Consider the following 8,285-nt stretch of genomic DNA (forward strand, 5'->3'; position numbering starts at 1 on the left):
CTCGGGTACAAGAGCTACCCACAGAGGACGTGGCTGATGACATCCGTGCGGCGGCCTCAGACTGCAGCAGAGTGAAGGTATAACGAGGCTCAGGCTGTAACCCGTAACTTGGTGGAACAAACCATTGGGATGATAGAAATAAGGTTCCGGTGCCTGGACTGGTCTGGTGGAGCCCTGCAATATAGTCCACAGAGGGTGTCACGGATCGCCATCACCCGCTGCACCCTTTACAACCTGGCACCGCAATGGGGAGAGGAGTTTCTGAGGAGGAGATGGAGGAGCTGCATGTCTCCTCCAATGAGGAGGTGATGAGGGTGAGGAGGTCCTCGAAGGTGATGATGACGGTGATGAGGCCCTTGCACTGTCTAGATGAGGCAGTCACACTCTGGAAGCCTCATAGCTGCGAGATTTGTGGAGGGTGATGATGACATGCAGTGAGGAGACACCGTAGACCCTCACATTGCATCTATGTTTGACTCCAGTCTGGCTAATGGCAGCACACAAACCCTCTGTGAAAATGCTTCTATCATGGAGACACAGTGGGGGCCCTAATAGTCGCTTGATTGCAGGAGGATGATGATGACGTGCAGTCATCATTCAGAGATGCAGTGAGGACACTCCATAGATCTTCACATCGCCTCTGAGAATGTCTGACTCTTGTCTAGCCGAGGGCAGCTTGCTTGTGCTCTAGGATCAGGGTTATATCGTGAAGACGCAACCATGAAACTTTAAAGCACCCAATCCTTCATCTGCTTTCAGCATCTGACCCCTTCAGGAGCAGAGCATCACTGGTAAAAGATGCTGATGAGATGGGGGACAGCCCCACCTTAAAGGTGCTAAGAGCACACAGAGAAACTGACAGAACTTTGTGAAGCCTGCTCATGACATTCTGGCAGCAATGACAAGCACCGTCGAGGCACAGGTATGACTAATGTGTCCAGGGAATGTGAGGCCAGGCCATCACATTGGTCTGAAGGCTGCACAAAGCACAAGGAAGAGGTCCTGGACTGAGACACCTGCCTTTATCTTGTGCAGAAAGGTTTCACATCTGAGTGACACGAACACTGCTCATCAGAACAAGGAGCCACAGGCAGGGAGACATTCTTCAGAGTTATTTACAATAGTGAACAGTGTGTACAAGTGATTAACACCCGTACCCAGGCTGTGCAACTACATCTTCTTAACGAGGTGTCAGCTGTGGCTCAGTTCATAGCACCCTCGCCTTTGAATCAGAGGGTTGTGGGTTCGTGTCCCACTCCCGGAAACCAAGAACCGTGAATGTACTTGAAAGAGTTGCAATCTGTAACTGTTGATAACTCGACAGAGTTTCATTGTAAAACTATATTGTCCCTGGAAAGGAAGCATGCGGTGTCTGCCGGCGCCATCGAGGCCTTCCATGCCCTGTGGGCACCGCGGGGACTGGGGTGTTTTGTTGACCCCTTTGGTCACATCTTAGTTTGATGTTTGTAAGGTTCCTTTAAAGTTTTTCCTTGATTTTCCAGCTGACCTGACTTAGGGGCTGTGCTTGATTTCTCCCTTGTTTTTGTTAATTTAGTTTATTGTTTTGACTCAAAAGAGTTACATCTTCTTAACGAGGTGTCAGCTGTGGCTCAGTTCATAGCACCCTCGCCTTTGAATCAGAGGGTTGTGGGTTCATGTCCCACTCCCGGAAACCAAGAGCTGTGAATGTACTCGAAAGAGTTACATGCGATCTGTTGATAACTCGAAAGAGTTACCCACTAATAATCTCTGAAAGAGTTACATATTCTTAACGAGGTGTCAGCTGTGGCTCAGTTCATAGCACCCTCGCCTTTGAATCAGAAGGTTGTGGGTTCATGTCCCACTCCCGGAAACCAAGAACTGTGATTGTACTCAAAAGAGTTGCAATCTGTGACTGTTGATAACTCGAAAGAATTAACGATGCCTTGTAGTACTACAGACCTCCCTGGTTCAGGTATCAGTTGCCAATTGGAGGTTGACCTGATTCCAGTCTTCATTACGGGCTATCAACTTGGAGTTGATTCAACACTGAGGCTTATAGCTGCTTTAAACCTATCTTCACAATGAAAGAAACTAATTATTTTTATGACAACATCCATCTGGTCCGGGACATAATCCACCATTCCCAGAGGGCTGGTCTGTCGAGCGCCTTCCTGTCCCTTGATCAGTAGAAGGCGTTCGACAGGGTGCATCACAAATATTTACTCGGGACTCTGCGAGCATTCGGTTTCGGGACGCATTTTGTCGCCCGGATCCGACTTCTGTACGCCGCCGCGGAGTGTCTAGTGAAGGTTAACGGGTCCCTGACGGCGCCCCTTCGCTTTGGGAGAGGGGTACGTCAGGGCTGCCCCCTGTCTGACCAGTTGTATTCTATTTGCGTGGAGCCTTTCCTGCGCCTCTTGCGGAGGAGGTTGTCGGGATTGGTTCTGCGCGGGCCGGGCATCGGGGTGGTCCTCTCGGCATAAGCCGATGACGTGCTCCTAATGTTTAGTGACCCGGCTGACCTGCGGAGGATGCGCGAGTGCCAGGAGGTCTACTCTGCGGCTTCTTCTGCCAGGATCAACTGGGAGAAATGTTCTGGACTCCTGGTCGGCCCGTGGCAGATGGATCCCCTACCCGAGGAGCTCAGGCCTTTCACCTGGAGCAGGACCAGCATCCTCTACCTGGGGGTCCATCTCTGCCCTGCCGAGGAATCCTGGCCGGCGAACCGGCAGGAACTGGAGACGAAAGTCACCGCTCGCCTGCAGCGCTGGACAGGACTGCTCTGAGTGCTGTCTTACCGGGGTCGAGTTCTGGTCATAAACCAGCTGATCGCCGCCATGTTGTGGTATCGGCTGGTCACTTTGACCCCTCCCCCGGACTTTGTCGTAAAAATCCACAGAATGCTAGTCGACTTCTTCTGGGACAAAAGATTGCACTGGGTCGCTGCTGAGGTTCTGAGTCTCCCGCTTAGGGAGGGCGGTCAGGCGCTGGTGTTCCTACGCACGCAGGTGGCGACTTTCCGTCTTCAGACCCTGCAGCGATACCTTTACGTCGAGCCCCCTCCGAGCTGGTGTGCCCTGGTGACGTATTTCTTCCGCCAGGTGCACGGCCTGAATTATGACGTGCAGCTCCTGTTTATAGAGCAGAGGGGCCTCGGTGGCTCCTTCCAGGTGTTGCCCGTCTTTTACCAGGACCTGATCAAAGTCTGGAATGTGGTCGCCTTGCGACGCAGCTCTCCCCCGTCAGGAGTAGCGGCGATTGTCAGAGAGCCGCTGCTCAGGAATCCGCCCCTCCGAACCCTTTCAGTGGCTGGCGGAGAGGAGGGCTGTGGCTACCGGGGTGACCAGGATCGGGGACGTGCTGGGTGGCGGAGGACTGGGCTGGATGCTCCCGCAGGAGTTGGCGCGCCGCGCGTCAGTGAGTGTCCAGGTCGCAGCCGATGCCATCCAAGACCTAAGGACGGTCGTGCTCGGACCCGAAGTCATTTTAGGTCCCGAGGTGGCCCAGGTGCGCGGTGATCTTCCGGCTGAACGTTCCTCTGTTCGGATGGAATTCCACATTGGCCCCAAGCCCCGAACCCTCCCTTGGGTGCCGGTGCCCCGCAATAATATGAGCCGCCTCGGGGACATGCCCTCCGTGCCATTTGGCACGGTGCGGAGGGGTTTTCTGTACGGACTGCTGCTGCACACCTTCCATTTTCTCGCCCTGGTCCGCTGCCCGGACACGCCCTGGCATGCCTTGTTGCCGTCTGGCAGTGGAGGCCCCCGATGGGAGGCCCTCTACGCAGGAGTTCTCCCTCTTTCTATTGGGGACCTGGGTTGGAGGGTGTTGCATGCAGCAGTCCCCTACAATAGGAGGATGTTCAGGTTTACGGACTCCCAGGACACTTGCCCTTTTTGCGGTCTTGTGGAGTCCGTGGACCATGCATATATAGGGTGTCTTAGGCTGCACTCACTTTTTAGTTATTTAAAAAATCTTTTATTACTATTTTGTTTGCACTTCAGTCCCACGCTCCTGATTTACGGACACCCGGTGCGGAAGGGGGTCGGGAAGGAGGAGGACCTCCACGTGAACCTGCTCCTGGGCCTGGCCAAGTTGGCCATCAACAGGTCCAGGCAGCGGGCGATCGAGGGGGTTGACCCGCCCGATTGTTTGCCCCTCTTCCGCGGCTACGTTCGCAGCCGGATGTCCCTGGAAATGGAGCACGCGGTGTCTGCCGGCACCATCGAGGCCTTCCGTGCCCGGTGGGCACCGCGGGGACTGGGGTGTTTTGTTGACCCCTTTAATCACATCTTAGTTTAATGTTTGTAAGTTTCCTTTAAACTTTGTCCTTGGTTTTACAGCTGACCTGAATTAGGGGCTGTGCTTAATTTCTCCCTTGTTATTGTTAATTTAGTTAATTGTTTTGACTCAAAAGAGTTACATCTTCTTGACGAGGTGTCAGCTGTGGCTCAGTTCATAGCACCCTCGCCTTTGAATCAGAAGGTTGTGGGTTCATGTCCCACTCCCGGAAACCAAGAACTGTGGTTGTACTCGGAAGAGTTGCAATCTGTGACTGTTGATAACTGGAAAGAATTTTTAGATGTGTCAGCTGTGGCTCAGTCCATAGCACCCTCGCCTTTGAATCAGAAGGTTGTGGGTTCATTTCCCACTCCCGGAAAAACCTAGAACTGTGAATGTACTCGGAAGAGTTACAATCTGTGACTGTTGATAACTCGAAAGTGTTGCATCTTCTTAACGAGGTGTCAGCTGTGGCTCAGTTCATAGCACCCTCGCCTTTGAATCAGAGGTTTGTGGGTTCATGTCCCACTCCCGGAAAACCAAGAACTGTGATTGTACTCGAAAGAGTTGCAATCTGTGACTGTTGATAACTCGAAAGAGTTTGAACCAGTAGTAATTCCCGGGGATGACCTTGACTCGTTCTCAAGCGAGTCGATGGATACCCTGGTGCCCTCCGCTGACTCTCCCCTCATCCCCCCACGGGAACTCCGGGACTTTTTAGCGAATCATCGCGGTCGCCGAAACAGAGTCCAGTTGGCCTTGGCCCGGTGGCATTCTTTTCCGCTGGTGTTCTGGTCCACTCGCAAGGCCCTCAAGGCTCCCGAGTTGGACAGGAACGCCCGGCGGAGGGTCCAAACGTTTCTCGCTGGGCTCCTGAGGGAGAGGAAGGATTAAAAAGTCCTCTCCTTCTTTTAAATAAGGTGGCGGTGGTATATACTCTTTGACAATGAAGACGACTATAGCCAGCCTCAACATCCGCGGCAGCAGGGACGCACAGCGCAGGTTCCAGAACTTCTCGGTCCTCCGGGACGGGAAGTATGCGGTGTGCTTCCTGCAGGAAACCCATACCGTTCCGGGAGACGAAGCTATGTGGCTCCTGGAGTGGCGAGGGGGAGTCTACATGAGTCACCTAGCCTCCAATTCAGGCGGGGTGGCTATCTTGTTGGCCCCGAATTTTCAGCCGGAGATCTTGGGGGTCAAGGAGCCGGTGCCAGGCCGGTTGCTGCACCTGACTGTGCGCCTGGGGGGCGCGGCGCTTCACCTTGTGAATGTGTACGCTCCCCTGGGCGCGCAGCAGCAAGCGAGCTTCTTTGAAGAAGTGTCCACTCATCTTGGCTCCATCGACGCGGGCGAGTGCATCGTCCTCGGGGGGGATTTTAATTGCACCCTCGAGGCCCGGGACCGTCACGGTACCCAGCACCGCACGCGAGGTGTGAGTAAGTTACGGGACCTGGTCAGGTCCTTCGACTTGGTGGACGTCTGGCGAAATCTCCATCCCGATTCCAGCGTTTTCAGCTTTGTGTCACCTGGAGTCGGAGCGTCCAGACTCGACCGTCTTTACGTTTCGAAGGCGTACGTGTCCGGCGTTCCGGCGGCTTCCGTGCAGCAGGTGCCGTGCACGGACCACCGTCTGGTGTGGGCGGAGCTCGCTCCGTTTTGCGCTCGGACGGGGTCTGCGTACTGGCACTTTAACAACCTGTTGCTGGAGGACGAGCGGTTCCTGGACTTATTTCGTCGTTTCTGGGCCGGCTGGAGAAGGAAGCGGGGAGGCTTCCCCTCCTTGAGGCTATGGTGGGTCGTGGGCAAGACTCACGTCCGAGTTTTCTGTCAGGAGTACGCGAAGGGGTCGACAAAGAGGCGGAAATCCAGGGTCGAGGAGTTGGAGAAGGAGGTGCTCGACCTGGAGGCACGTCTCCGTCAGCCCAACGCGGACCCGGCCCTGCGGTCGGTGTACGATGAGAAGAAGAGCGCGTTGCGGGACCTGCAACTCGTCGGGTCCCGGGGCGCGTTCGTGAGGTCACGGATCCGGTTCCTCAAGGACCTGGACCGTGGCTCCCCCTTCTTCTACTCGCTGGAAAAAAGGCACGGGGTCCGTCAGCAGCTCTTTACGCTGCTGGCCGATGACGCATCCCTCGTCTCGGATCCGGAGGGCATCAGGGCTATCACTAGAGACTTTTACACTGCCCTGTTCTCTCCGGATCCATCCAGCGAGAATGCTTGCAGAGTTTTGTGGGAGGACTTGCTGCAGGTCGGCCCGGAGGGCGCCGGAAAGCTTGACTCCCCTATAAGTCTGGGGGAGCTGACCGGCGCCCTTGATGGTCTCTCAAGGGGCAAATCCCCGGGACTAGATGGGCTGACCGTGGAGTTCTTCAGGGTGTTCTGGGACGTCCTGGGGAGCGACTTCGCGGGGGTCCTGGGGGAGAGTATTGCTACCGGGGAGATGCCCCTTTCGTGGCGCAGGGCCGTGATTGCCCTGTTGCCGAAGAAGGGGGATCTCCGCCTTCTTAAAAACTGGCGCCCGGTCTCCCTCCTCAGCACGGACTACAAAATCTTCGCCAGAGCCATGTCTTCTCGGCTCGGCACCATGCTGGACCACATGATCCACCCTGACCAGTCCTACACCGTCCCGGACCGCACAATTTATGACAACATCCATCTGGTCCAGGACATAATCCACCATTCCCAGAGGGCTGGTCTGTCGAGCGCCTTCCTGTCTCTTGATCAGGAGAAGGCGTTCGACAGAGTGGATCACGAATATTTACTCGGAACTCTGCGAGCATTCGGTTTCGGGACGCATTTTGTCGCCCGGATCCGACTTCTGTACACCGCCGCGGAGTGTCTAGTGAAGGTTAACGGGTCCCTGACGGCGCCCCTTCGCTTTGGGAGAGGGGTACGTCAGGGCTGCCCCCTGTCTGGGGAGTTGTATTCTATTTGTGTGGAGCCTTTCCTGCGCCTCTTGCGGAGGAGGTTGTCGGGATTGGTTCTGCGCGAGCCGGGCATCGGGGTGGTCCTCTCGGCATAAGCCGATGATGTGCTTAGTGACCCGGCTGACCTGCGGAGGATGCGCGAGTGCCAGGAGGTCTACTCTGCGGCTTCTTCTGCCAGGATCAACTGGGAGAAATGTTCTGGACTCCTGGTCGGCCCGTGGCAGATGGATCCCCTACCCGAGGAGCTCAGGCCTTTCACCTGGAGCAGGACCAGCATCCTCTACCTGGGGGTCCATCTCTGCCCTGCCGAGGAATCCTGGCCGGCGAACCGGCAGGAACTGGAGACGAAAGTCACCGCTCGCCTGCGGCGCTGGACAGGACTGCTCTGAGTGCTGTCTTACCGGGGTCGAGTTCTGGTCATAAACCAGCTGATCGCCGCCATGTTGTGGTATCGGCTGGTCACTTTGACCCCTCCCCCGGACTTTGTCGTAAAAATCCACAGAATGCTAGTCGACTTCTTCTGGGACAAAAGATTGCACTGGGTCGCTGCTGAGGTTCTGAGTCTCCCGCTTAGGGAGGGCGGTCAGGCACTGGTGTTCCTACGCACGCAGGTGGCGACTTTCCGTCTTCAGACCCTGCAGCGATACCTTTACGTCGAGCCTCCTCCGAGATGGTGTGCCCTGGCGACGTATTTATTTCTTCCGCCAGGTGCACGGCCTGAATTATGACGTGCAGCTCCTGTTTATAGAGCAGAGGGGCCTTGGTGGCTCCTTCCAGGCATTGCCTGTCTATTACCAGGACCTGATCAAAGTCTGGAATGTGGTCGCCTCCCGTCAGGAGTAGCGGCTATCGTCAGAGAGCCGCTGCTCAGGAATCCGCCCCTCTGTCCCTTTCAGTGGCTGGCGGAGAGGAGGGCTGTGGCTACCGGGGTGACCAGGATCGGGGACGTGCTGGGTGGCGGAGGACTGGGCTGGATGCTCCCGCAGGAGTTGGCGCGCCGTGCGTCAGTGAGTGTCCAGGTCGCAGCCGATGCCATCCAAGACCTAAGGACGGTCGTGCTCGGACCCGAAGTCATTTTAGGTCTCGAGGTGGTCC

Source organism: Cetorhinus maximus, chromosome 19 (assembly GCF_964194155.1).
Source record: "Cetorhinus maximus chromosome 19, sCetMax3.hap1.1, whole genome shotgun sequence".
In the NCBI taxonomy this organism is placed as follows: Eukaryota; Metazoa; Chordata; class Chondrichthyes; order Lamniformes; family Cetorhinidae; genus Cetorhinus; species Cetorhinus maximus.